The sequence below is a fragment of the Mycteria americana genome, chromosome 1 (assembly GCF_035582795.1).
Source record: "Mycteria americana isolate JAX WOST 10 ecotype Jacksonville Zoo and Gardens chromosome 1, USCA_MyAme_1.0, whole genome shotgun sequence".
Classification (NCBI taxonomy): domain Eukaryota; kingdom Metazoa; phylum Chordata; class Aves; order Ciconiiformes; family Ciconiidae; genus Mycteria; species Mycteria americana.
Window position 1 is genome coordinate 89,673,126 of NC_134365.1, and position 27,142 is coordinate 89,700,267.

The window sequence follows — 27,142 nt, forward strand, 5'->3', positions numbered from 1 at the left end:
CTCCTGTCTCTTTTTCCTTCCCCATCCTTCTTTCTTTTCTCTGTCTTCTTTTTCTTCTCTTTGTATGTGTCATCACAAATTCCCATTCCCTGTGCAATGTGTTGGAATGGCCACTGTTAAGCATGCAAAGTGCCACCATTACCCATGAGTACTTGCACCCTGACAAGTCCCAAGGAGCAATGGTTCAAATCTACCTCCAGACTTAGGACATAGCACAATGGCCCTCACTTTCTGCACAAGAGAATATTGCATATCTATATCTGCAATGTCACAGCTGTGTTTAACCCCACCCCTCCCCACATACACACACATTTTTCAAGAGGCAAATATCAGAACCCAGGCACTTACTAACTGTCATACCCATATCAGACACTCACCCAGGTGTTCAGTAATCAGACACTAACCCAGGTGTTCAGTACCTTGTCCACCAAAGTATTCAGCACCAAGTAGACTCTGTCCCAGTGCCAGGCACTGTAAGCAGAGACAGGTTAATATGCCAGCCCCAAGTGCCCCAAACTAACTATTAATAAATAGAAATTATCAAGTTCAGTAGCATGAAGTTTTGCCTCCAACTCCAAAATGGTTCAGATCAGTAAAGCTAGTTTCAGGCACAGTGGATCTACTTATAAGGTCCACCTGAAGACTGCAGAACAGAGAAGCAGTCATCTGACCCTATGCACCACAACAGTCAGTTGAACCCTCATGAATATGGCAGGAAAAAGGATCAGAAACTTCTGAACCCCTCTGCTTTGCCTGTTCGCATATGGTAAACTGTAGCTTACAACAAAAAGAGCTTTTTGCATGGAAATTCCAGTGTGCTTTAGAAACCCCTGTTTCTGAACAAGACCTTTCTAACAAGACCCTGTGAGGCATGGTTCTTATCCCCACTGTTGAAACAGGAAAACTGAAAGGAAATGTTTTGCCCGAGGTCAGTGTCCAAGCCCAAAACAGGTTCTAGAATAGTCTTTACAAGTAAGTCACTATATCGTGTTGCATTCACTAGCGTTTCATGTACACATGAAGAGATTACAATTTCTCATATTTTGTGAGCTGAGCAGTTCAGCTATCCTAACTTTCTCAGCTGAAGAGAAAATGCAGTCATACAGAATTAGCCCTGATACATCAGAAGAGAAGATTTCGGTACTAAAGCTACAACTCTGTCAATGCCCCCCTCAGTCTACTTGAGTGTCAATAATATTCTTACAATCATTGGCACGAATTAGTGCAGGTAAAGCATTCCTCACTCTTGCAGTTAATAAGTGACTGAGAAAGCCTATCAACTTATGCAGAAGAGGTTGTTTGCAACCAACAGTAGATGCAAGAGTTTTCAACCAACATGCAGATGGAATGGGAGCTGACTGAAAAGCTCCTACTGTCTCACTTGGCATTTTTGCTTATATTTTGGAAGATAATTCTAACAAGCTTATCAAATATCAAGAAAGTATTGAGGTCTGAGAATGGTGCAAAGGGTGTCAGACTGACAGACCTGGGATCTGAATTCTTTCATTGAGCCATAAAGTTTAGCACAGGAGGTAACTGTACAACCTTCTCTGTCAATATCGCTCTATTGCTACTTAGAGAATGATGTAAAAATTTTGCCTGCATGCCACTCACTCCACCACTAGCTTCTTTGAGAGGTTACAGGTAGGACAGTTTGGTGTCAAATACTGTGGTGAGATGTGACACACACCTGGGCACAGAATTGGGATCACCGTAATAATTTTATAGATGACCCCAAACATCAGCCATGTCATGCCCTAGAATAAAAGAAATTACTTTGGGATGCTCTGTATGCCTTCTCATCACCAACTTTCCATAATCAATCTGCTTTAAAACTATCTACTTTTCAACAAGTTCAATTACATTAATTACATATAAGCTACTTACTGAAACAGTGTTTCAACTGAACAGCCATCAGATTCCTCTACCACCGCTCAGTAAACCTCAGCAAAAATATTCCTAATAATCATCCTACTAATTTTTTCCATTCTCACAACTAGAACAGATGTATGGATCCAGACTTCACAACATTGGGGTCAATGACCAGACCCCAGAGAATGCACAGGGAACAGAACTGGATCAGGTCCCCGGGGCTGGAACTTGCATTTCTCATTGAAAGGAGAGCTTAGTCCTGCAGCACGGCGAGGCAAGAAGGGTAGGACATAAAGTGAAAAGAGTCCACAGTTGCCCAGCCCCAGCCTAAATCAAGAACAGGAGTTAGGGCTCTAATTTCCACAATTAGCATAAACACTTTCAGGGACACCACACTGCCTGGGAAATAGCGTTAGCAACGCCTCACTAATACTCCCCTGACCTTGCCCCTCCCAGCACGTCCTCTTTGCATTTACACCAGGTGGTGAAACTCGAGTAGGAGGCAAAAAAGTCCTGACTGTGATAGAGACACTACTCGTGGGGGGAAATCAGGAAAAGCCTGCAAAGCCACTCTCCCCCACGCACATGACCGAACAGGAGCACTGCCCTGGGCATGGCTGAGAGACGTAGGGCTACTGGCCCATTACCTCCCCTATGCCTCTGAGTCCAGCCCGGGGTGTCCAGCAGGGTTAATTGCAGTTTCCACCAGGACTGCACAGTAAGGCACACAGAGACAGTTTTGGGGGGCAGAGCCTGACAGTGAGCAGGAGAACTATGCATAATAGACCACCCATTTCAAGCAGGAAAAACATCAGTAAAAAGGGAAACACTTCAAACAATTAAACATATCAAAGAAATTCTAAGGATCATATTTGACTTAGGAAGTCAAAATGAGGATTTTAAGGACAGATTCATTAGTTTTAGAATACATACGGGGAAATTTGTTTCCAGTAGTTTTAGGAGCTCCCAAAACTTCTAATTCTGTTATAAATCGGTTTGCACAATACTGCTATTAGCCATTTTCTATCAGGACCACTTGAGGTGATTTTTTTCCAAGCACATGTGATTTCAGTAAAACAACCTGTTGCTCTTTAAATTTTTGTTATGAATTACTGTTCTTCCCCTCAATATTATTGCTAGATAACTTTAGCCAGAGAAAACACCTCAGAGCTCTACGGAAATTTCTCCTTTTGCCTGATCCTACATGTATCAGATGCCACCCTGCCCAAGATTTGGGGAGGGGAGGCAGAGGGGTCCCTCCGTGGAGTTACGTCTGCATCCGGCATTGCCGGCAGGGCTCAACCTGAAATGCCCCTGCCTCCCCGTCGCTTTCGGCTTGCCCCCCACCCCGCCTCGCCGGGGGCTCTGCTCCTCTGGGTTTCTGCACCTCCAAAGCCAGACCCTGGCGCTGCACTGCGGGCCCTCTCCCCTCCCGCCTCGCCGCCTGCGCAAACCCCGCAGGCTGCGCTCCGTCCCTTCCCCGTGCGCCCCCAGCGCGGGCGGGCTGGCCCCGGCGGGAGCACTGCCCTCCCCGGCCCCGCTCCTGGCCCCGACTCCGGTCCCGCTCCCGGGCGCGCACCCACCTGCCCCGCGGGCCCGCGCCTCGCTCACCTCGTCCCGCCGCCGGGGCTGCTCCTGCCGCCACCAGCTCCTGCCCTTACTCCGGCACTGGGCAGGGCGGCGGCAGAATCCCCCGCCAGCCCCCCAGCTGCCGCGGCGGCACTTGCAGCCTCACGGGAACCGGCGGCGAGGGGAGGAGGGGGTGGGGGAGAGAGAACCCCCTGGCCAGGGCCCCGTCCCAGCCCTCCCCGCCGCCTCCGGCACCCGGGCCCGCTCCCACGGGCCACGCAAGGCGGGGCGGGCGGCGGCGGCGAGCGCGGGGACCCGCCCGGGCGCGCCCCGCTCCGCGCCGCCCCGCGCTGCGCCCACAGGTAGTGGACCCGGTCCCGCGCCCCCCGCGCCCTGCTGCTCCTGGGCACACGTCCCCGGCCAGGGCATCGCGCATACCGCCCGGGAGGTGCAGGGAAGTCGGATACCTCTTCGTGAACATTTCTGCAGCCGGGCTACGCTCCGCTGACCGACGGGCGAGTTCCCCTGCACGGCACGGGGGTACGGCCGCGGAGCGAGTGCTGCTGCCTGGCTCTGTGGTTCCCCATGCAGCGGCACTCGACAGGCTGGCACCGGAGTTCTTAACCCTGCAGCAGGACACTACTGTAGGAGAAAAAAGCATTGCTGGCTCAGTTTTCTTTTCAAGACTGGGATCTTCTTCCAGTTCACACCGAAAAAGTCTGGCCACCTGTTTGATGCTGTTCCCTGGTACCTGAACCCCATGCAGTAAAGATACCAGAGACCTTTCTGCTTTCTCTTGAAGCAGAAAATCCTCAGCTCGCTCTGTACAGTTAAACTGCTGTGTGGTTGCATGGATATGTACAGCTCTAAATTTGCTATACTCACCAGTTTATTTGGATCTTAAAAACTGAAATGCAGAGAACAAAATGTTTTCATCACTATTCACTAGCACCCACATTATTATGCTGCTTTTCATGGTCCAAAGATCTGTCAACATTGGTTGAGAGCAACACTGTCTTTTGGGATCATTATACAGTTTCTATCTGAAATGTCTTAACCTCATAAAATGTTTTTTTTTTTAGGAAAAGTAGCACGTGGCCCTGTACTCAGATTCTGGTGCCATTCTATGGCCCAACCCTCATGGTCTGGATCTGTCCTGAGAGTCCAGTTTTCATTTTCCCAAATAATAACAACAAAAATGTTGTTAGAGTTGCAATGTACTGGTGAGAGTGACACTTACAGTGACACTTATTAAAAGTGGTGAGAGTGACACTGGTGAGAGTGACACTTAGAGTGACACTTATTAAAAGTGTATTGTATTTTTCACCCTGAAGACATGACAGAGACCTTTACTCCTGAAGGAGATCCATGAGGCCTAGCTTTAGTAAATGACTAGTCCATGTATTAGCAGAATTACTGATGGACTTAAAGTCACCTAGGTCCTCAAATAGTGTTTCATGTATTAGGATGCAGTTAATTTTGACAAATAATTGTATTTATTTTCCCACTTCTACTGCAGTACACTAACTTTTTAAGAAATAGATCATCATCCTTAGGACTGTTATTACAGTATAATTATAAAATCATAATGAAATGACTGCAAATACTTTCCAGATAAAAAAAAAAATTACTAATTGCAAAGGTGAATGAATAGCTTCCTTAATTCTTAATCATGCTTAAGTGGAGATGGTTCCAGATAAAAGGTCTACAAATTCAGAGAATTCCTCATTAAGGTTAAACTAAACGTTCATTTAGGGACCCAAGCAAACCTAACACTTCCCTGCAGCAGTCAAAAGTGTTAATGTTTCGAATCCCAAATCAAAATAAACTCTTGTTTGAAGAAACAGTAGAGATTTCTTCGTACACCAAATATTTGGAGCCAGGTTTTTCAGGACTATGCCATAGCATGCCAGCAAAACTAAACTGTTTTAAGGCTATTCTCTGGTTGTGCAGAAACTGGAGGAGAAGAGGAAGTCGGTTATTTTAAGTAATTATCTAGTTCTAGTTATGGGGCAGAGACAGAAAAGATGGAAGAAAACAAAACCTGTAGAATGGGAAATGATCCAGGTTAGATGTAGATTGTGGTACCTTTCCAAACTTCTTCCACAAAATCTGTAAGTCAGATATTGCTGTATTCCTTGGTGCACTATCGCCACTTAGCCAACGGTGGAATTTATGCCGTAGGTTTTGTGTGGCCCAGTATTTGAGGCATGGTTGTATCAAATAGGAAACAATGTAACAGAACATTTTATTTTCTGATTTCTCTTGATATTAATTGTAGCTCCCCATTATCTGTCATTTCATCACTTTGTGATTGCTTCTTTCACCATGATAGTAGCACCAGAGCAAAGACTGTTTCCACTGATAAAAATGGGCAACGGAGAGGCAGTAGGACAAGCCCATAGGGACCCCCTGTACTCTTGGCTGACAACTTGTTGCTTCCTAGAGCTTAGCTACACAAGCCAAGGTAGTAACGTTACATCCATTCAGGGCCCTTGTATCTAAGCCTGAGCAACACTTCCTCTATCTCACCCACAGAGTTCAAGCAGACCATACCAGAATGCACTTTGTCAGGGCACCTTCAAATGCCAATGTTTGGAGAGTTCAGCCAGGATGTAGAAGGCTCAGCTCCTCCTGTGTCTAAGCAGATCTGAGCCCACATCTCTCACTTAGCAAGGAAATAGCCTAAACGGCTGGCCACAGAGCATTCCAGAGGAAGAATTACCCATGCTGTCCTTTTGAAACCCATGCTGTCCTTTGTTTTGTTTCACATGGCCTCGTTTTATTTTGAATTAGGTGAGAGGAAAAAGAAAAGGGAAGTTCCTTACACCAGGGAAACACTAACATTTTGAGTCCCATGCTAATGACAGTTGAATGTGGTTTTGACTCTATCACTCTCTTCGCAGATGAAGATGCCATTTTTAGTAGAGACTCTGGATCCAAGCCAGCTTCAGGAGTGACTTGATTCGGGAGCTAGTCCTTATATCCCAGCTTCTCTCTGCCTTTGCCATATGCAACATATGCTTAAAATACAGCATAAAAATAACAAGTAAAAGCAAAATATATTATTTTTATTATTTAATTCCCTATTTATTGTGATACTAAACAGCTTTAGTAGCTCAGTGATACAGTGCCTGTGAAAGAAGCAAACCAACAAATACTGAGGATCACTTCTACTTCAAAGGCACATATGAGAGTAAAAAGAAAAGGAATACACAGAACTATAGGAGATGTGCAGCTGTTTGTTCCTTTAAAACTACAAGTCAAAACCGCCTTTGAATATTTCCTGGAATTACCACAAGCAGTTAAACAAGGAAAAACCAGGAAGGGGTGAGCTAGAACACCAGACCTAAGGGTGAAGAAGAGAAAAGCTGAGGTGGAAAGGGACTTCTCTGGTTTCCAGCATAGTGTGGTCACCTCTACTGCACTGTGGCCTTCAGGGTTTGATCTCAAAGGATCAAAGGCTGTATTGTCAAGCAAGTCTGTCAAGTTGCAGCAGGTGCCTTGTGATGGAAAGACACCTGTGGGGAGATTCTTCAGGGAGCAACAAGGGGTGTCTCACAGAACAAGGAGAGAGTTCAGAAAGACAGAAGGACACTCAGAAACAGCTACTTTCCTCTTGCAAGGGTTTTGTTTGATTGCAGGGCTGGTATGGTTTTCAACTGTATATCATCAGATGCCCAGGCACGTTAGCAACTCAGAGGCAAAAGCTGGTTGGGAGAGAGGTGGGCAACTGCTGGGAAGGACTCCTGGAGATGACCATTGATTGGAGTGGCATCTGTAGTCAGCTGGACCTACTGAGGATTTGTGTATGTAATGCATCTTATTGTGCAGAATTAAGGCAAACAGGGTCTCATGGACTGTCCTTCAGGGCACAGTTGGACAAATTATGTTAGGCTGCTGGTTCTTTCGGTGATGCCTCTGATGATCCCTGGTCAGGAATAATGGCTCTAGTGGATGGCATTGCACACCCATCTTACACTGGCTGTGTGGATGACTTTCTCCACTCCAAGTTAATTTCCTAGTGAGTAGCCAAAGTAGGGAATGTGCAGATGCCATGAGGTGATGGAGTCTCATAACGGCATGGGGAGTGGTGCGGTCATGTGTTGATGTGAACAGGGCACAGTGTCAGCTTATAAGGCAGAGTACTGAAGGTTGCTCTTTGCATACAGGCATTTTGTTCACCCACTGCTGGTCCCCTCTAGGTGTGAAGGACAAAATAATCCCACAGAAGCAGTTTCCTGCAGAAACTCTGCAGTGGGACAACTCTGTCCATCATCTGGACAAAGATGTAGGTGACCTCCCAAACAGAACTCTTGCAGGTCTCAAGTGCAGCAGTCAGGCAGCTCTCCAAAAGGGCTTGGAAAGCTGCCTGATTCACCTGGCCCTAGTCAGGAGGGTGGATTGGTGCTAGGACAGGCTTGCTTCTCCTGTAAGTTAGCCTCTTCCAGCTTATCTGTGTCACTTATCCAGGGTGTGCATGTGTCTGGGGAAGAAGCAAGGGTCAGGAAGAAGATGTTAAGGCTAGATGGCAAGGTGCAAAGTCAGATGGGTAACTGGAAAGTCTGATGTTCATTCTGACAAAGCTTTCTGAGGATGCAGCTGGTGCTTGCCAGAGGTATGCTTAATACAATGGGTGTGGATGTAAGTGGCTTGAGCCAGTTGCCTGGGAAGCTGAAGCCCAAATTTGAGCCAGGTTACTGATGGCTGAGTTTTGTTCCCAAGGCCTGATGTGCTGAAGACAATTATACTGATAAAGCCTAAACCAGGCTCTCCCTTTTTTTGTTCTGTTACATAAGTTCAGGGAAGTATGTGACAGGGAGAATGACTATGTCTGCCTCAACTTCTCAAACTACTTTTATTGCTAATAAAAGAAGCTAGACTGATAGTTTGAGACTGACAACCCAGAAGGCTGAGGTCTTCTTTCCATTGGACAAGCTGAGCACCACAGGCAAGGCATATCCCTGGCTCCCTCTACCCCAGAATGCTCCTCATCTTTTACTTTTATAGGAGAAAAGGCTTTATTCAAGCCTTCCTCTCTGCTGAGACTGAATGATGAGTACTCAGAAGGAACATATGCAAGTTGAGTTTTGACTGGGATTCAGAGAAAATGTGAGCTGTTAGGCTGTGAAGGAAATGCTAGAGAGAGGCTGGGGCTATTACAGGGGTGTGAAGCTGACATACTTCGGCTGTGTAGATGTGGCTATATCACTGTCTAGTGGCTGTCCCATGGAACACAAGTCCCCTCGCTGCAGCTAGACTTTATGGATACACCACGTGCTCAGATAATGAGTTCTATGTTTTTCAAGCCAAGAATTCTTCTTCCCCTGCTGAGGACACATGGATCCCTTACAGAGGAGCAGATTTGCTCTTGGAGGGCAGTTGATGTTGTTTTGGTCAGTGCAGGAATGAAGAAAGGAATCATCTTTTGGTGACTAAATGCTGAAAGGACTACACTGGTATTACACTACCCAAAATGAAATCTACTGGTCCAGCTAGGAGTGAAACATAAACAAGGCAAAATCTGAATTAAAGGCTGCTAGAGAGAGACAGCACCCAGTGTGCATTGGATAAAACCAGCAGCCCTGTGGACTGAGGACAATCCAACAACAACGCCAGCCCAGCTCCACAAATGTTATTGAACAAGTCTCATGAAGGTGTGTCCTATGTGAATTAGCCTTAAACAAAGAGGACTAAAAATCTCAAGCCTGTTCCTTCTTCCTCCCTGCTGTCTTGGTTTAAAAAGTTGAAAAGTCATGATTAAATTGGCTGAACTTGTTATTTAATATGGTTTATTTAGTTTGTATCTATGATTTCTTAAATATTTATCATATTGCTAAAGAATGGTGACTGTTTTCATAGAAACTGTAGATGGAAGAGACCCAGTAAGTTCACATCCAGTCCATCCCCCCTGCTGCCACTGCAGAATTGTTCTGCATGTACATTTTCCAGGACCACCTCCAAACTAATTTTGAAATGTTCTACTTTCTTGGCGAGGGTCTGTTTTCCTCATGTACAGATCTGGAAATAGCTGGTGATGTCCAGTCTCACCTTTTCTTTACCCCTTTCCCTCTTCATCTTTGTTCTCGTATTCCTTTTTCAAGCACAGGCACTTCTTATTTGGTTATCCTTAAGTGTTTCTTCTCCCTCCTTAGCTTTTTTAAAAGGATCTGCGCAGTTGGGCAGGGCTACTCTGGCAGATACAAGCAGCCTAAGCAATATCATTTGAGCAGTTATTTGTTGAGCAACCCTGGAATATCCTGCCCTGGGGAGTATGAAAAACCAAAACAAAAGCTCCAAGGTATTTGCTGAATATCAAAGCAGAAGCACACAGCCAAGCACACTCTATTAATCACAGATAAGCTGTTAATCACAGCCAAGCACATTCTTCTTAAAATCCTATTTTGCTATAACTTTTCAGCAATGAATTTTCTGTTAAAAATGTTATTTATAACTATTGTAGCTCCTTTGTTTATTATTCAGTCCCTGCATTTGTTTGATCTAGAGGTCACATTTGGCCTACTTGGGGCAGCTTAGTAAGCTGGCTATTTTCCCTTGTGACAGAGTCATCTTGTGCTTCAGGAGCTAGCCATGGATAAAAGAACAGTTTCATGTCCACATTTTGATTGCAAAGAAAACTTTCCAGATGTGAGTCAGTCAAAATGGATGTAGTGATATCTGCACCAGAAGGCTGCCAGCTTCAAACAATAATTCTGAGAGGTAGGACTTGCTTTCCACATTTCAGCTCCAGAGCCTGTTAACAACTATTTAAAAATCAGTGTGGTGAACAGTATCTCTATTTGGTCATAAATGAAAAGAGACAACTAGCGTGAAAAAACAGGATGAAGGATGAAGCTTTCCAGCATAGCACAATAACTGAACTGAAGGCAAAATTTACTAGTGTCTGGCTGTCTGCTTTTTCCAGTCAGGCCCCTCCTGTAGTGTCTGATCTTCTTTCCTCAGTCAGTTCTGGGGTTTTGGTTTTTTTTTTTTCTTCTGATATTAGTTCTCTCACTGTCTTCCCCCATTTTCACACCTGTATTTCTTCTCTATATTTCCAAAGTTTGGTTCAGGAGAGCTACAGAAAAACCTTGCACACACTGCCCTGTCTTTTTGCCTCAGACTGAAGCACAAAGGCAGCACATCTGTCTGAAGCAACAGGGATTATTAAGTCTGCAGGTCCATAAATGTTATTCCCTTTGTGTTAGTCTGCAGTTAGTGCAAGTGAAGTGTTGGGATGGAGAACTGTCAAATCAGACAGCAAAGGAGGCTTCCAAACATCCTTTCAGCACTGAGAACCCAAGCAAAAGTTATACCATAGGATTAAAAACAAACACAGAACTACACTGAAATCAGAAGAATTTGAAGTTACAGCTGGATAGCTTAAGAATGCCCCCCCCCCCATTTAGAAGTGCTTTTGAAGGGCCTATATGTATGTATTCAAAAATTTCAAGGTCAAACCTGAACCTTAAGTACTCATTTACTCTTGGGAAGCCTCTTGGTCTTCCCCCATGTTTCCCACAGCTCCTTAGCTCCTGTCCTTCCTGGTCTCCTGCTCCACTTCTATTAAGACAGCATGTCACAGAAGTTCTGCATCTTAGCCAGATTTCTAGCCATATGCACATAAGCTTGCTTTTCTGAGTTCTTCTCCCAACTCCTTTCTCTTGTAATTTCTGTTCCACTTTTGAGTTGCACATATGATCTGTCCCAAAATTGTAGCACTCCCAGAGAATTTACACTTTGAATAATAAACAGCCTTCTAAGAACAGAAGGATCTTAATTAGCTCACACACTAAAAATAATTTTAAAATGTGATATATTTAAAGAGTCAATTCTGTTTCATGCGGTTACAGGCGTGAGCAGATTTTGACAGATTGACTGGGTGTGGTGTGGGTTTTGTGTTTGGTTTTGGTCAGTTCAGGTATTATCTGTCTGAACAAACATTAATTGAGAGATGAATCTTAGCTTCAGCTGCTGTTGTGGTTAATTATTTATGATGATGAAGGTTAATAGCTACTTTTCCCTACAATCTTTGTAAGTGAAAGTTTTTACTGTAGTAAAGGCTGAATGTTAATACACTCCTCCATATAAATCACAGGGATTTGCCTTTCTACAAATTAGTTGCTGTCTCCCATCATTCTCTAATAACAATAGACAGATGAAGAACTGGCAGTGCAAGTGGTGATCTGTAACACAGATCCTTTAGGATACTTACTATATAACACATAATAGAAGGTGAATGAAAGTATAAAGCCCCATCAAAAGATCTGAACAGCCCCCTGGAGGTGTCTGTCTCTATGGAGTAGAGAGGCAGCATGTGGCAATTTTTGCTCCTAACCAAGATACTTCAGTCAGGACCTTAAAATTTGGATGAAAAAAAAATCTTAAAACTGGGATGAATGTAGTTCTCAGTATCTTTTTATATTCACACAACATGCCATCAGTCTTACCTCAGCACTTCTACTCAGTGATTCACAACAATCTAATCTCTTCAGCTGTTGTTAGGTTATTCATGATGAGAAATCCACACACATTGCCACTTGTGCATGTATTCACTACAGCTTAGTCATTAACTGCTATGAAAGCAGTTGGACATCTCAATGGACTTGTAGATAAACACCAGGTTCACCCAAACAATGCTGCACAGAAAAGTGTTAATTTATAAACTGGAGATCTTCTGCTTCTGATTTGCGCTGCTGTGGCAACAGATGGAATGGTGTATCAAGTGCAAGTGTTCTCACTTTAAGACAGATGGCCTTAAAACTGGAGATAAGCAATACAAAGGACATAAGAATTATTAAAGATTTGGAAAAAATGCCTCAGTGAGAATTTGAAAGAGACAGATTTGTTTAGTTTATGAAAAAGAAGGTGAAAGCCTGAGTTTATCACAGCCATCAAGTATCAACACGGTGGAGGGGAAAGTCGTAACAGAGAGCTCTTCATTTTCAAAACCAAAGACAGTTTTATGGTAGTAAAGCAAAAAGTAGATAACCTTACCTGTTTGGTGTTCCAAACTAGGCAAAAAGAGATGGGTAAGCCCTCAACTCCTCAGAAATGGACAGACACCCATTTGACTGCGTTTACATCCAGACACCTAGCAGGGCAAGAGACATTTATTGGAATTTGAATTTAAGCAAATTCAGCCTTGAAGTCAAGTAAATTTTGTAATCTTGCTGACAAATAGCTGTCAGAACAATTACCAACAATTTCTGGTACAATCTCCTGCAATGAAAATCTTTTCAATTCAAAACTGGTTTTTTTTAATAGCCAGGACATTAATTCCAAATCCAACAGTCTCTGTTACAGAAGAGGTCAACTACACATTCACAATGCTTTCTCCTGTCTTGATTACATCCCAGCCTCTGAATTTATGCCTTTATTACAGTATTGTTTGATCATCAGTCTTAATGAAGCTCTCATTAACCACCTCTGCTTTCCTGTGAAATGGTCTGAACGTACTGTTCAGCCATTACTGAATAAATCTAGTCATTAAAGAAAGGAAATAATTAATCTCCTCTTGTCTTCTGTGTCACAGCTGCTAATGGGATGATATGATACCTATAATGTACATCAGAAAATACATTCTGTTTCCTTTTAAAAACATAAAAAGTAATTTAAAATGTTGCTATTGTATTGCACCTACTTTTTGTCATATACTTTTCCACACTTATCATGCCTTAGAACATACTTCTTGGGCAGAGTGAGTCTTCAGGCTTTTATAGACAATGAGAATTTTCTGGGTGGCTTTTAAATACTCAGTTATTGGTCAATATTGACATCGCATTTGAAGGGCAAGGGAAGAAGAGGTGTTATCATGTTTAGCTCTATATCCTACTACATTCTTTTTCTACATCAGTCTTAACAGTTTCTATGACAAAATGTCTCAATTAAGGAAGTATTTTGCTTCTTGTAAAGTTCTTTGCTCCAAAGACAGACTTGGTTAAGTATTGCCTCTCCTTTGCAAATAGGAATCAACTCACTTGAGTTAATATCCATATTCAGTATTGCAGAGATTAGTTTCAGATAGTTACAAAAATGAGTAACTCTGCAAACAAACAGGCAGTGATTTATTACATAGGCCTTTAGTGCTGGGTATTTGAAAATAATTTCTCCACTTTACCAGCTGTGACTTGGTCTAATTGCCTGTAACAAATCTTGGTACGATCTTGTTTACCTCATTATCCGTCAGTGACTGGCCAGTTTAACTAACTGATTCCATGGTCACATCCACTTCTCTGCCTGGTAGCTGATTCAATAACTAGGTCACTATCAAAATAAAACAAATGGACCTGTTATCATGACACCGATAATTCTGGATTTTTAGCAGAAAGGAAGGGCCTAACAAAATACACAGATGAATATTGTATATCACCTGTCTGTACCTGAGGCTATGGCTCCAAGGAAATCCTCCTAGCAGAGCCACAAGGTTAAGAAATTCCTACTTGCCTCCCTTGGTCCCAAACAGTCATTTACCGCTCTTTGTTGTGTGTGCTTGACTGTGGAGATGGACAGGAAATTGGGGAATTGATCTGATTAAAGAATCAAAATTAAAAATATGTATGTTTTTAATTTGGTCCTGTTTGCTGTACAGCCCCACAATCATTGGTATCATCACAACTAAGGAGGCTAGATGGGAACAGAAAAGGGACCTGCCTGAATCAGGAGAAATAGCTATAAAAAGAGGCCCAAAAGAATGCCTCTATTCCTTGAAGATTCCTGAAACTATTCTGACAAATAACGCAGAAAACATTAATTAGTCCGAGGACTATTCTTCCAAATGGCTAGCCCTTGCTTAGGAATTCTCAAAATGCTTTTGTCAGCTAAAGTCACTCCTCAGGTTGAAAGGCTCCTACTCTTAGTATAATCAAGTTTCAATCAGACATTAATTCAAGTTTTTGCCTCTCAATGCTCACCTCAAATTTCTAGGAATTTGGAGAAAGCTTGATATAAGTACAATTAGAATCTAGTTACTCAACTCATTACACATTTTCAACTCTGAAACTACAGGAAGCACTTTAAACATAACTTATTTGTTATAACAAAGGTTCAACAATCAGTATCATCACTTCACGGTTTTCCAATCTAGGATGACTGAATGACAGTACTCAGAGATGATATCTCACATAGGATTCCAGAGTCTTAATATTAGTACTCTACTTTTTCCTTTATGTTGATCATTCCATAGTCCTCCATCAATAGTTGTCATACTTATTGCTTTCACCATTTGCCTTCTCTTTTAGTCATTACACTTGCTTTGAATTGTTTGCTTTTCTAAATAGCACTTGCCACCCTCAGAAAGTATTGTAGTTATTAATTTTTTAACTTTCCCAGAATCCAATTTATTTTGCTTGGAGTTTGAAATATCATCATCATGCATCATCTTGTAAGGCAGAAGGCAACATTTGGCAAAGTAGCTTGATGTTAGTAACATTTTTCAAATTTATTTTCCTGCTGCCTGTTTGTTGTTGGTGATGGCAAAAATTTTGTTATTTTGCAGTGATTGGACTTTTTTCTTCTTTTTCTTTTGGTGGTTGCTAATTTTGTTTATTTCATTCTTTGTTTTTTAGAAGTACTTGTATAGTACAAGAGGACTGACACTGATTACAACTGGTTGCAATTCAGCTACCAGATATTCGCTTTTCAGCTATTTGTTGAATTCAGTAGACTTAGAGATGCCATGGGAAGACTAAAACCCTGACATGTCCGTATCTGGAATGCTGTCCTCAGCTCTGGTCTTTCCCACTGAAAACAGGATATACTGGAACTAGAAGAGTCACAAAATAAAGCAGTAAGAATTCAGTGGATAGGAATGGCTTATGTATAGGGAGAGAGTACATAGGCTGTTTGGAGATGAGGTAGCTGAGGTATGTTACGATAGAGGTCTGCAAAATCATAAATGGTCTGGAATCAAGCATTGGAACAGGCTGCCCAGGGAAGTGGTTGAGTCGCTATCCCTGAAGGTATTTAAAAAACGTTTGGATGAGGTGCTTAGGGACATGGTATAGTGGTGGTCTTGGTAGTGTTAGGTTTACAGTTGGACTCGATGATCTTAAAGGTCTTTTCCAACCTATACAATTCTGTGATTCTGTGAAAAAGCAAAAAAGGAATTTGCCATTTCTCATAATACAAGAAGTGGATTGGGAGGCAAGTGAAATGATATGGAGAAGTGTTGAACAAACAAAAGGATGGAATGACTTTCCACACAGATTGTGGAGTTCAGAGACAAGGGATGTCACTGAGGCCAAAAGTATGAATGGGTTCAAAATGGGATTTGACAATCTCATGACAGAAAGCTCCATCCAGGACTGTTCTGGCTTGTGGAGAGGACTCGAACTGGTGGATTTCTAGAACCTGGGAGAGAATTGAACCACATTTGGACTGTTCTTATACTCCTTCCCTCAGCATTTGCCACTGGCCTACAGAGGCAGTATGCCACCTTCTTAAGTGGACCTTTACTACAACTGAGGATGGCTGTTCTTATGTGCTTAGGAAGGTTGGGACCAGGGAGGGAGAGAGAGGTGGAGAGGAGTGTTGCATGCATTGGAATATGAGATCAAGTCATCAATGAGAAAGTGCTGGGCGATATGGTTGTTAGTTGACTGCTAGACGGGAAGGGCAGAGGTGAGGAGAGCAGGGAAAGAATCTGCCTTTTCCTCTCCTTGTCCTGTACTTTCAAGTGACTCAGTTCGCAGTTTTCAGTGTGAGGCTGCTGTTTGGTCTCCTATCTTTCTCATGTTTTCATTCTCTTTGTGACCCTTTGGCTTGGGCAAGCAGTCTCTTTTTTTTTTTTACTCTTTTAACATGATCACCATACAGGTGCATATGTAAGGTGTTTGTGGCCATCTCTGTTCCTATCCCTGCCCCTTTCATAGCCCCACAATATTCCCTAAATCAAATATTAGAGGCAAGACATCAGTTCAAAAATACCTGCCCTGAAGTAAGCCTTCCACATTCCATACTATCTCCTTTGTCACCAGAAGCCCTGTAAAAATTGAATTTCTTCCTCTCTTCTAGCCATCATATTTCTTATTCGAGGCCAGCTAATTTAATGTTGCTAATGATTTCCCCTTGTTGTGCACCCGATGTATAAACAAAGGTCTTTTTGCACAAAACAAAGTCAAGTTATCATCTTTGATCAGATTGTTTGGATCAGGTTCAGCTGACAACTACAGAGTTGTTTTTCCACCCCTATGCATTTTCAACATGCTGCAAATCCCTTATGCTTGTGGGATTTCTTGTTTGTTTGCTTGGGTTTCTTCAGAGGTTAACTTCTCCAAAGAGCAGTGTGGAAAAGAGAGGAATGCAGCAAATTTCCCAGATCTTGAGGAGCAAAGAGTGTGGGTTCCTGGCAGAATATGATTGCTAAGAAACATCTTGGATGTCGTCAAGCTAAAAGTATAAGGGCTATGAAGTTAAAGAATGCATCCACAGGAAAAAGGTAAAGCTGAAGCTGTCAGGCCTTTGAGCATATGGTGCACAAGTGAAATAGATCTTCAAGATCAAAGGTTAAAAGTTATTTTTTAACTCATGTAAACAGTTCTTTTGTGCTTCCATAGTGCCTTTTGTCTAGGGATGCTAAAGTGTTTTTGTAGCTTGAGGGACCATTACCTTATCTAACAATCAGGGACACTAATGTGCAGAGAGTTGAGGTGCAAAGTCAGGTCACGCAATCAGAAAGTATGGGCTGGCAACAGCAGAGACTGTTCCTTTCTCTGTGGACCTTGTTCTTACAGCATCAAGGATGTAATTTTTAAAAGGGCCAAATACTTTGTTGGTAGGGTAATTATTAACTGACTAACCCTTCCTATAGCCAAAAAGACCACCAAAATGTGACTTTGTAGTGAAATACTTGGGATTTACCAAAGGGGAGACTGACGCCTACCCAGGCAAGGAAGTATTATTATTCCCATTTTAGAGATGAGATACTCAACGGTCAGTCCTGTGTTCTAATAAACGAATGACGTTTGCAACAATTCTTATGCATATATACCTCTATCTACTCTGTCCACCTTTGTAAGAGCACACATACTGAAACACATGCAGTTAGACAATGCAGCAACACTTTTGTTTGAATCTTAGCCTTACTGCAGGCTCTGATTGACTCCCTGAGCCCTAAGTATCAGATCTCCACCTGGGACCCTGTACATTGCAGTACTGATGCAGTCAGTATAAAAGAAGTTATTTACTGGATGCAGAGCTTGACAACAGCAATGCCAGGCATGTTTTGTCCAATGTATTAAACATCAGTGCTCAAAGTTGAAATTCGATCTATGCTTTTAAGTGCTTACATGAGCTGCAAGTTACCCTCATCAGCCAGGAATGAAACTAGAAATAGCACAGTACTGTACAGATAGATCGGATTGTTCTTGCAGTATTTCAGATGCTGGAACTGAAATATGAAGTGGTTGTTTCTTTGATCTAGAAAGTCTGAATAACACCTAGAGTACCGAAGTGATCTACAGGAAAGGGCATGATGGAATGTATTCATTTTGCCAATGGCTGTGATTTTAAATGAACCACACTAAACACAAGCAGATGTTTGGAAAATAGGCAAAGTTATTAGTGAAGGCCCTAATAAGAACCACTTTAGAAGACTGTCTGATTTGCAATATCTGGATAGGCATCAGTGATGTGAAAAAAATAGAGAAAGTTTACAGAGGAGTCTCAAGCAGGTTTTTTGTGTCTGTGAAGGTTGGATTTTGAAGTATCTCTTCCTGTAGTGGCAGAAAGACCCTAAGCTTATAAAACATAGTGAATGGAAATTCTCTGGGAAATAATCTGTAGGGAAAAAAAGATTGGGGAGATTTTAAATATTGTTACACTGATTTTGAAACCCACTTTTTCCATTTGAGCTTCTGAATATATTAAACCTTTTAAAACATAAATATTTGAAACAAAAAGATTTTCCAGTTGAAAAAGAAGGCTTCATTTTGAAAACATTAAATTCAGATATCATAACCACATGATTTTTTTCCCAGACTTTTACTGAGTCAATTTATGAAAAGCTGCTCTTTCTCAATAGCAGGGCTGGTTTCAAAGAATTAGCTTTTCCTAATGAACAATGTTACTTCAGAAAATCCCTAACCAGTTTTAAGAAGGACTGTGTTTAAAAGCAATGCAAAACTCCTCACATGGGGGCCTGGGAGCACATGCTGCTTGTCAGTAACAAACATATCTTCACCTGGTGGTAACCGGCTTTTTATCAAGAGCTGTCAAAAGGTACAGGTCAGCAAGACCAGCACAGAAAAAAAGGTGCTGATGCAGGTATCCTGAGTAGGAGGCCTGACCACATAAGATGAGGAGATGATAACATGTTTTTTTTTACAGTGGCTGGAATTACTGGAGGCATCAATTAGCCACACGGGTATGCACACAGGGAAGCATGTTCTCTATGGCTACAGATGAGACAAGAAATTATTTACAAGGCAATCTGTCCATTTCTATATTGTCCCAGCATGGTAAAGTTCAAAAGTTCCTGATCAGGTTAGTAAGCTAGTCACTGTGGCCCACTGACAGCTTCCCGGCACTTCCCACTATATCTGCACCATACTGCTGATGCAATGCATTTCCTTAGGCATCTGGGAAGTGAGCAACTACAGAAGGATTACTATGGGAAATCTATTAACACTGCTGTGTACTGACTGCACATATACAATGGTCTAGGATCCAGGAGCCATGGAAATGCCAATGGCTGGTTTAAGAGATGCAGTTATTAATAAAAGATAAAGTATACTCGTTCGGAGGGATGACAAGCAGGGATATTTGCTCTAGCTAGTACAAAAGCATATTCTGACAAGAATATAGGATACTTAAACTGATAAACCAATACTTCCTTTAATCCACATTTGCCAAACTGCTACTTTCAAGCCTCTGACTTGACTTATTTCCTCTGCTGTGCTCTTTTTCCCTTGCAGATCAAAGTCTGCCCAGATTCTAAACCTGCTTGTCATCCATCTGCCATTCATAAACGTCTACATCCTTTTTTAACTGGTTCAAGCAAAGCCCAGAATGTGGATTTCCTGTTGGAAAAGTGGTCTGCAGTGACTGAGATCAGTTGTTGAGCAGTTGGCTCAACAAGGAAGAATAGCCTTGTGGATCAGACAGTGGAGTGATTCTCAGGAGACCAGATTCTGTACCTTGCTCTTTCAAAGCCTTCCTGTATGGCTTCAGTCAAATTGCTTAACTCTGTGCTTCAGTTCTCCCATGGCTGGCACAGCGTGAGAGTACTTGTCTACTTCCCTTGGGAATTGCTTGCATATTATAGTGATGCTGACAAATTGAGCATCTAAATGACTAGATAGCTCCAATGCCAATTTCTGTATCTGCCCTGACATACACCTCAGTGCTACAAAGACACCAGGAGGTTCACAGATGCCCTTCCTTAAAGTTAGTTTCCTAAGTGTTTCTTCAGCTCTTCTTTGGAGCTATTTAGCTCCATTGTTTCAATTCCAGGCTTTCCCTACTGCTGAAAGGTTTCATTTATGCCAGATTATAAATCATATTGCAGCTAATGGCAACAGCCATTTTAATTTTTTCCTATCTACTTTCAAATGAAGGAAATAAGCTCCTTGGAATTTTCATCTAGTCAGCTGTCCTTCTGATTTGCTTTGAGCCATTTGTCTGTAGGCAATGTTAAACAATTCCTGTGGTCCATCTCAGATATTTCAGTAGTGAGCTGTTCCTACATAGAATGAATATTACACATACAGAAATAGACAGGCCTTCACGTGGCTCCCTCCCTGAAGGTAATTTAATCTCTCAGGCACATTTCCTTGTGGCTGAGACTCCATTGTAGGGTCATTCTTGGGATGTGTTTCCATAGCAGAGTCTCCTGGAAAACCAGTAGGAGATAACTCTGGGCCAGATCTCAGTTCTCTATTTTCATGTGGGGGTTAGGCTGCAGGAGAGAAGTCGTTAAGGGAAAGGGTCCATGATACTAGTGACTTGGTTTTTACTCTCACCAGGGACATTGTAGAGGACCCTGTAACTCTTTTTTCTATGACTTAAAGGTGGCAGATTCTTCATTTGGTCTGTGAATCAAGGAATTTTACTGAGTTTAAAAAAAAAATTCCCAAACAAAATGCATCTTAATAATTTTTGCCTTATGAGACATCACACAAGTTGTTTAACTATACATTAGGCTGGAGGACTAACAAGGCAACCACATTTCTCTCTCACTGAAAATAAATTCTGCCTAGCACTCTGCTGCAGAAGTTGCTGAACAGAATGGAGCTGTTCAGGCAAATGTCTTTACTCTTTCCCGTGTAAAGCAGGAGGAAACACCCACATCTCCAAATATGCAAACTCACACAGGTAAGTTCTCCTCCTAGTCTATGTGTACTTATCAGAAAGATAAGGGATGAAGCTGTGATGTTTCTACTAGTTCCCAGCGTGGTTCATGCAGGATTTGTTCCAGGGCCTGTTATATTTTCTGGTACAGTTTCAGAATTTTGCCTCTTCTCACAGGTCTTCTTAAGATCAGTTAAAAGTAGCTTTATCACTCAGCTGCTTAATCACATCAGCTGCTTCCAGCTCTCAGAATGAGGAATAGAGTAAGCTTGTTCCTCTTCAGTAATAGACATTTTTTGTTAATCACTGGGAGAAGACCACTGGACAAACATGTCAGAACAATCTGCATTCTCTACCGTGTGTAAAATCTAACTCACTTTTTCCTGACACTGCATTTCTACCAGCTATATTGGACTACTTGCTTAAAATAAAAGGAATGGGGAGGTTTTTTCTGATTTTCTCTCACTGAGCTACTGTGAAGGTCCTAATGCACCAAGATCTAGATTTACCTAACTAATGCTCAGAAACTTTTCATCAGGAGCTACAGAGGATCTCAGTTTTTTTCACTCAGAATCTTTGTGGAGAAATCACTTAAGCCTGTGGTGATCTGCTGTCTTCTTCATCTTTTCACATAAATGGCATTTTGGTTGTATTTACATCACCTGGAAGAGCTAGGAAGGCAAAGACCCATTGCAGTTGCCTGCCATCCAATATACTGTATTTGTTGACATACTTATTAGAGGTTAAGGAGTGCACTTGAATCAGGAAATTTACAACTCTGGATGTTTTTCCTGCATATATTTTTGAAGCTTCTTGTGCAATTTGGCTTCAGGCAAGTTTTTCTTCTCATATTAGCAGGGCTAAGTCCATGGAGGTCCAATGACTTTTGTTTCTGAGCCAAGGAGAGCTAAGGGCTGGCAAGATCAGCACAGAGACTGTTATTTTACTTCAAATTGTTCAGACATGTACAGTGAAAGGTAGAAAAAAGACGCTCCTACTACAATCAAGGCATCAACTGCAACAGCTCAAGTGATATTGTTGGCTTTCTTCCAGAATATTTTGTGTTCTTGGAACATGCAGAGCTGCTGCCAGGACTGGAAGAGTGGGGCATCCCCTATTCTTTTTTTTTTCTTTCCTGTACATGTGAGAAAGAGAAAGGGAAGAAAAAGGAGTGACATTTTAAATTACTTTTCAAATATTGCCAAGGCAAAAACTTCAGTTAATATTGCTTGTATGGCCAGAATAGGAATGTACACAAAGTATCTCAGAGAAGATTAGTAATAGGTAAGTAACATTTTTATATAAAGCAAATAAATAATTATGGTAATGTCTCCAAGTCCCGTGTGTTCTTCAGTTTACCTCCTAAAATGCCCAAAGAAAGCAAAAGTTGGCTGCTAAAAATCCGTAATCACAGGAATACTTGCTTCACTCTGACAGAGCTTTACATCTCTTTTGCTTGCTACCTTAGGTAATGCCATAAGGACATGATAACTGTATCTTTCGTTACAATGTTGAGGTCACCAGGGAATGTGGCAAAAGAGTGCTTCGCAAATGTCACTGTGACACTCCTACCCAGCTTCACAGTTTTATCAGTACTACTTTACATTGCACAGTGGGAGACATTATGCATGAGTAATAAAAGCGATGGTGCAGGCTTTCCCTATGGGTGCCTATTCAACCTACCTAAATGCTTGGAAATTGTCATAGAGGCATGTAAGAGAATGGATCTTCACGTCTCAGATGGCTGATGTTCTATTGTATGGAGTGCTAGTGCAAACTGAAAGGATTTAGTACTACGCTTCTTGTTTTTTCACAGTTCTGCCATATGAAGACTCCTTAGAGGGCTTTTTCTTGTCTGACCTTCTTGCTCTTAGCAGTATTACTTAATTCCATTCTTTTCATATTGTTATTTATTTTTGAAATCGTAGTTATTCACACCAATAAAAGATTCAGGAAATACAGATAATGGAGAAGAGTATACACAATGGAGTTGTACTGTACTATGTAGCTTAAAAAACACTGTACTTCTATTGATACATGTCTAATGACACATATTAGATAGTGGAATCTATCTAATCAAAACTATCAGGCCTCTTTATTCACTGGTAGATCAGTCTCCCAGTGTTTCTCTTTAGGTCAGTTGAAATCAGCCCATAAAGAAAATTCAGTGCAGAGAAGCCTTCAGATGTTAAAAAGAAAATTTCAACAGATTTTCTTATTCCTCTTGAAAATACTGAAAACAAGTTGCAAAAATTGTCTTTAGAAGTTGGGAGGGGCAAATAATTAAAACTCAAAAAAGGATTATTTTGATATTTTATATGTTCTCATTCTGATCCTTATTTCGTTTGGACGAAATAGTACTGTACGACAAAATATAACAGTTCGTATAGTACTGACACTATTGAAATTAAATGCTTTGACTAGATTTTTTTCCAGTTTTTACAATTTTTTTTCCATAATTTCCCTTTTAAAAGTAAGAGTATACTTTAAATTATCAACATTTTCTCTGAGAGGAAAACTGCTTTCTATCAACTGCAATTTTCACCTGCAGGGTTTATAAATTTCATGAAAAAGGAACTCCCCTTAGAGAGTATCTGTCCCTGTCGCTGATATGTTATCATCCAGATTCTCAATTGTCTGTATGAATTCCATTCTCCCTGTTGCATTCAGTTGTCTGGCTATCTTTTCACTTTCAAACACAACTTAAATTCATTTCCCCTCTTTTCTAAACCTCAGTCTTGTTGTCCAATGGCTTCTTTTTTGCCTGGACTGCCTAACAGTTCTGTTCTCATGAATAAATCTCCTTTTCTCTGTGTCTTCTGAGTACCTTCTAGTTTTACATGAAAAGTTCCCAAAATGCGTGTGGAACAAATTGCAAAGAATTTGTTGGGAGTGGGCTAAACGGGTGGGATTGGTCATGAGCCAGGCCTGAGAAGAGGAGGAGAAAAACTACAACACAACATTAAAGACTGGCAGAGTGAATGCATAGATTCTCAATACCTCATCTCTAAAAGTGCTAGCTGCCGCTGGGGAAAAGACGAATCCCATCAGTATGGAGGAAGATGCTGGTGAGATTATTTCTATCCATGTAACTCACGATAGAAGAGCGCCCTAGCAGCAAACAAGGCTGATGGTATCCAGGGCAGTTTCAAAAGCTGCATTGCCAGTAGATAGAGTGAGGGGAGTGACACTACCCTTTTTTACTCAGCAGTCTTAAACCACATCTAGAATAGTGTGTCCAGTTCTGGGCTCCCCAGTGCAAGATGTGGATAAATTGGAGCAAGTTTGGTGGGAGACCACCCAGGTGGTGATGAGGCTGGAGCCCTTGCACTGTGAGGAGAGCCCGGGGGGGCTCCCTTTGTTTGGCCTGGAGAAGAGACACAGAATTGCATCTTTCACAGAATTGCAAAGATGGAGCCAGGCCATTCACAGTGGTGCATGGTGGGAGGATGAGAGACAACAGCCAGAAACTGAAAGAAAAGCGGTTCAGGATGGGTGTAAGGAAAAACTTTTTCTCTGCGAGGCCAGTCAAGCAGTAGACCAAGTTTCCCCCCTGCGAGGCTGTGCAGTTTCCATCCTTGGAGATTTTTGGGACCTGAACTGGACAAAGCCCTGAGCAGCTCAGTCCAGCCTCAGAGCCGACTCCGTTTGGAGCTGGAGGGTGGACCGGATACCACCTGACGTCCCTTCCAGCCTGCGACGCTGTGACATCGCTCCACAAACACACTCTGACTGCAGCATCTCCACAGACTCGTCTGTCGGAGTAGCCGGACCTCTTCCCCTGCCAGGATGCGGTGAGCTGAGCCGCCGCCGGCGGGCTACCTCGGGAGGGCGGGGAGCCGCCAGGGGGCAGGCGAGGCGCGCGCATCACCGCCCAACGGCCGCGGGGCGGGGCGGGGCGGGTCATCGCCCCCAGCCGCAGCCAACGCTCGCAACCGCGGGCGGCGGGCGTTTGCTGCGCCCGGGGAGGCCGCTGTGATGGGCTGGCCGGCTCTCACGACCGCCCCTCACTTCTTTTTCTTTTTTTTTTTCTTTTTTTTTTGTTTTTTTAAGGAAAAAGTTGATGTGGAATCAAAAGGGTACTGGGGTGTCAGTGCAACCGGCGAGCACGGGCGGCCTTTCTTAGAACAAAGGCCGGAGGCCGAGCTCGGGCCATCTGGAGGTGCTCCCTGCCTCAGGGAGGCTTGGTGGGCGGGAGGAGACCGCCAGGTTTGCTCGGAAGCCTGTCGGCGCTGCTGGTCAAGCATTCCACGACAGCGAAGGAGAAGAAAGAGGAAATAAAGAGCCAAGCCTGGTAGTGTGACCAGGGACCGTCACATTATAAGACATGACTACATTTTTCTTCAGTGTTGTACTGCCACTGCAGGTGTTTGTGTTGGGTTTTAGAGAGGCTAGTTACAGTCAGCCTCCCAAAATTCCCTTGCAGGTGAATGTCTGGGATGTGATACCCTTGAATCCAGTTTTCTGCTCACTTTTTGCCAATGAGAGGAAGCTAAGGAGTGGTGAAAACTAATATGAGAAGATAAGTATGTGCTGTGGTTCCTAACCCTGGTTTCTGGGATCAAACAGCTGCTTTGCATTACTTTAGGGGAAGCTGGGTTTTGATGTATCAGGGTGTTATGCTGATAGAGCATTTTGGTATTTTGCTTGATAAAACCTACTCTGTTCCTGTACTGCAGTTGTTTTTATACATTTTCTGCTCTGGGTATGTACGTAATACTGAAGGACTTAACCACTGACCTAATAAAAAAAAAAACTTCCTAGTGCTTATACTCTAATTAAATTTCTATAAAGGCTTAGGTCTGCAACCTAGTTTTCACTCCTGAGCACTTCTAACCTGCCTCACCATGATTTCAAAGATGTTAAGCAATACCTTTACCTTTTAAGTATAATGATCTGCTCTAACTAGTTGAACTAAAGCAGAAGAAAGAATTAGTTGTTAGTGAGAGGTTCATTATTTTAAATGATCTTTTCCAACGCATCTGGACAAAGATGACTGGCCATGTGAGCTGTTGTTACCCTTCAGCATAGTTCTGCCAGTTTCATCCAATCCAGTCTGACCAAACCTCATCTGAGACACTCTCTGTACAGTAGTTGGAGAGTGGATCTTGTACAATATCCCAGACATAGAAAGAAAATCTCTGAAAAAAGAAGATCGCAGAGTTTGAGAGTCTTCCTCTGCTGGATGTCTGATCTGATAGGAAAAGCTTGATTTCTACCTCACTCACAATATGGTCTGTGGCCATAGGCAACTTGAGTAGTGGAAGCTGTGACCACTGATAATTCTCTCAAGAAGCTATTTAGTGATGAGGAAATATGCTACTGAGCATCTTCTTTTCTTTCCTTGGGTTTGTTTTGGCTTTTCTTCCCACACAGAGTGTCTTGCTAGGTGTCATAATTTTTCTCCCTCTAAGATTTTTTTAAATCAGTCCCTTTCTATTCCACAGTACAAACCTTTATTATATGCCAGCTCTTTCAGATACATTCTAGAAACTTGCTTACTCTGCTTCTTTTAACTGAACTTCCTTGTCTCCTTTCCAGGTAGCAGCACATGCTGGGACCTGACAAGCTGGAAAGCAGCTTTGCAGAAAAAGACCTGTGGGTCCTGGTGGACACCAAGCTGAACATGAGCCAGCAACACGTCCTTGTGGCCAAGAATGCTAATGGTATCCTGGGCTCCATTAGGAGAAGTATTGCCAGCAGGTCAACAGATGTGATCCTTCCCCTCTACGCAGCACTGGTGAGGCCACACCTGTAGTGCTATGTCCAGTTCTGGGCTCCCCAGTACAAGAGTCACTCAGTAGGAAGGATCTCTCACATCTTTCTTATCTAACCAGTCATTCCAAGTGTTGGAATGCTAGACAGATTCATCAGGTCCTTTCTCCATTTTCTTCATCTGCGTAGGTTGAACTCCATAAACTTCACATTGTAAACTCGCTTTCTAGAGCCTTAGTCACTTTTTATCACTTCTATTTCTAATATTTTAACATGTTTTTGAAGTATGACTTATGGTTCTGGATACAGTAGTGCATTTAACAGTGCAAGGTAAAGAAGTAAGATCTCTCCTGCTTCTGTGTCATAGTCCCATTTTCATAGCTGCAGGGATTGCATTAGCTTTCTCAGCTGTGAAACAGACTAGTTCTGGCAAACTGAAAGGCAAGTGAAAGCTGTTTTCATGGTGTATCTTGAGAACCTTGAGAAAAGTCTCTCTCGGATTGTGGATTCTGTAATATTTGTAGGACAGAGGGAGGACAAAGATGAAAAAGGGTGTAAAAAAGTTGTTGAGGTGCTAGAGAGGTACTCGGTTTTGAATGCTCTGAAAACGGAGCAATTTCTCTTGCTAACAGCAGTAGAACTAGGCTGAGGAAAGCTTTACAAAATTATTCCGAAAAAACTAGTTACGCTTTTGATT

At 42.4% G+C, this 27,142-nt stretch overlaps 1 long non-coding RNA gene across 1 annotated transcript; it reads left to right on the forward strand.

Annotated features, from left to right (window-relative positions):
• Nucleotides 1–24,697: 24,697 nt before the first annotated feature.
• On the forward strand, nucleotides 24,698–26,482 carry LOC142404782 (uncharacterized). The gene is made up of 3 exons (XR_012773949.1): nucleotides 24,698–25,024; nucleotides 25,157–25,256; nucleotides 26,272–26,482. It is a non-coding gene; the product is annotated as an uncharacterized LOC142404782 (long non-coding RNA).
• The last annotated feature ends 660 nt before the right edge of the window (nucleotides 26,483–27,142 follow it).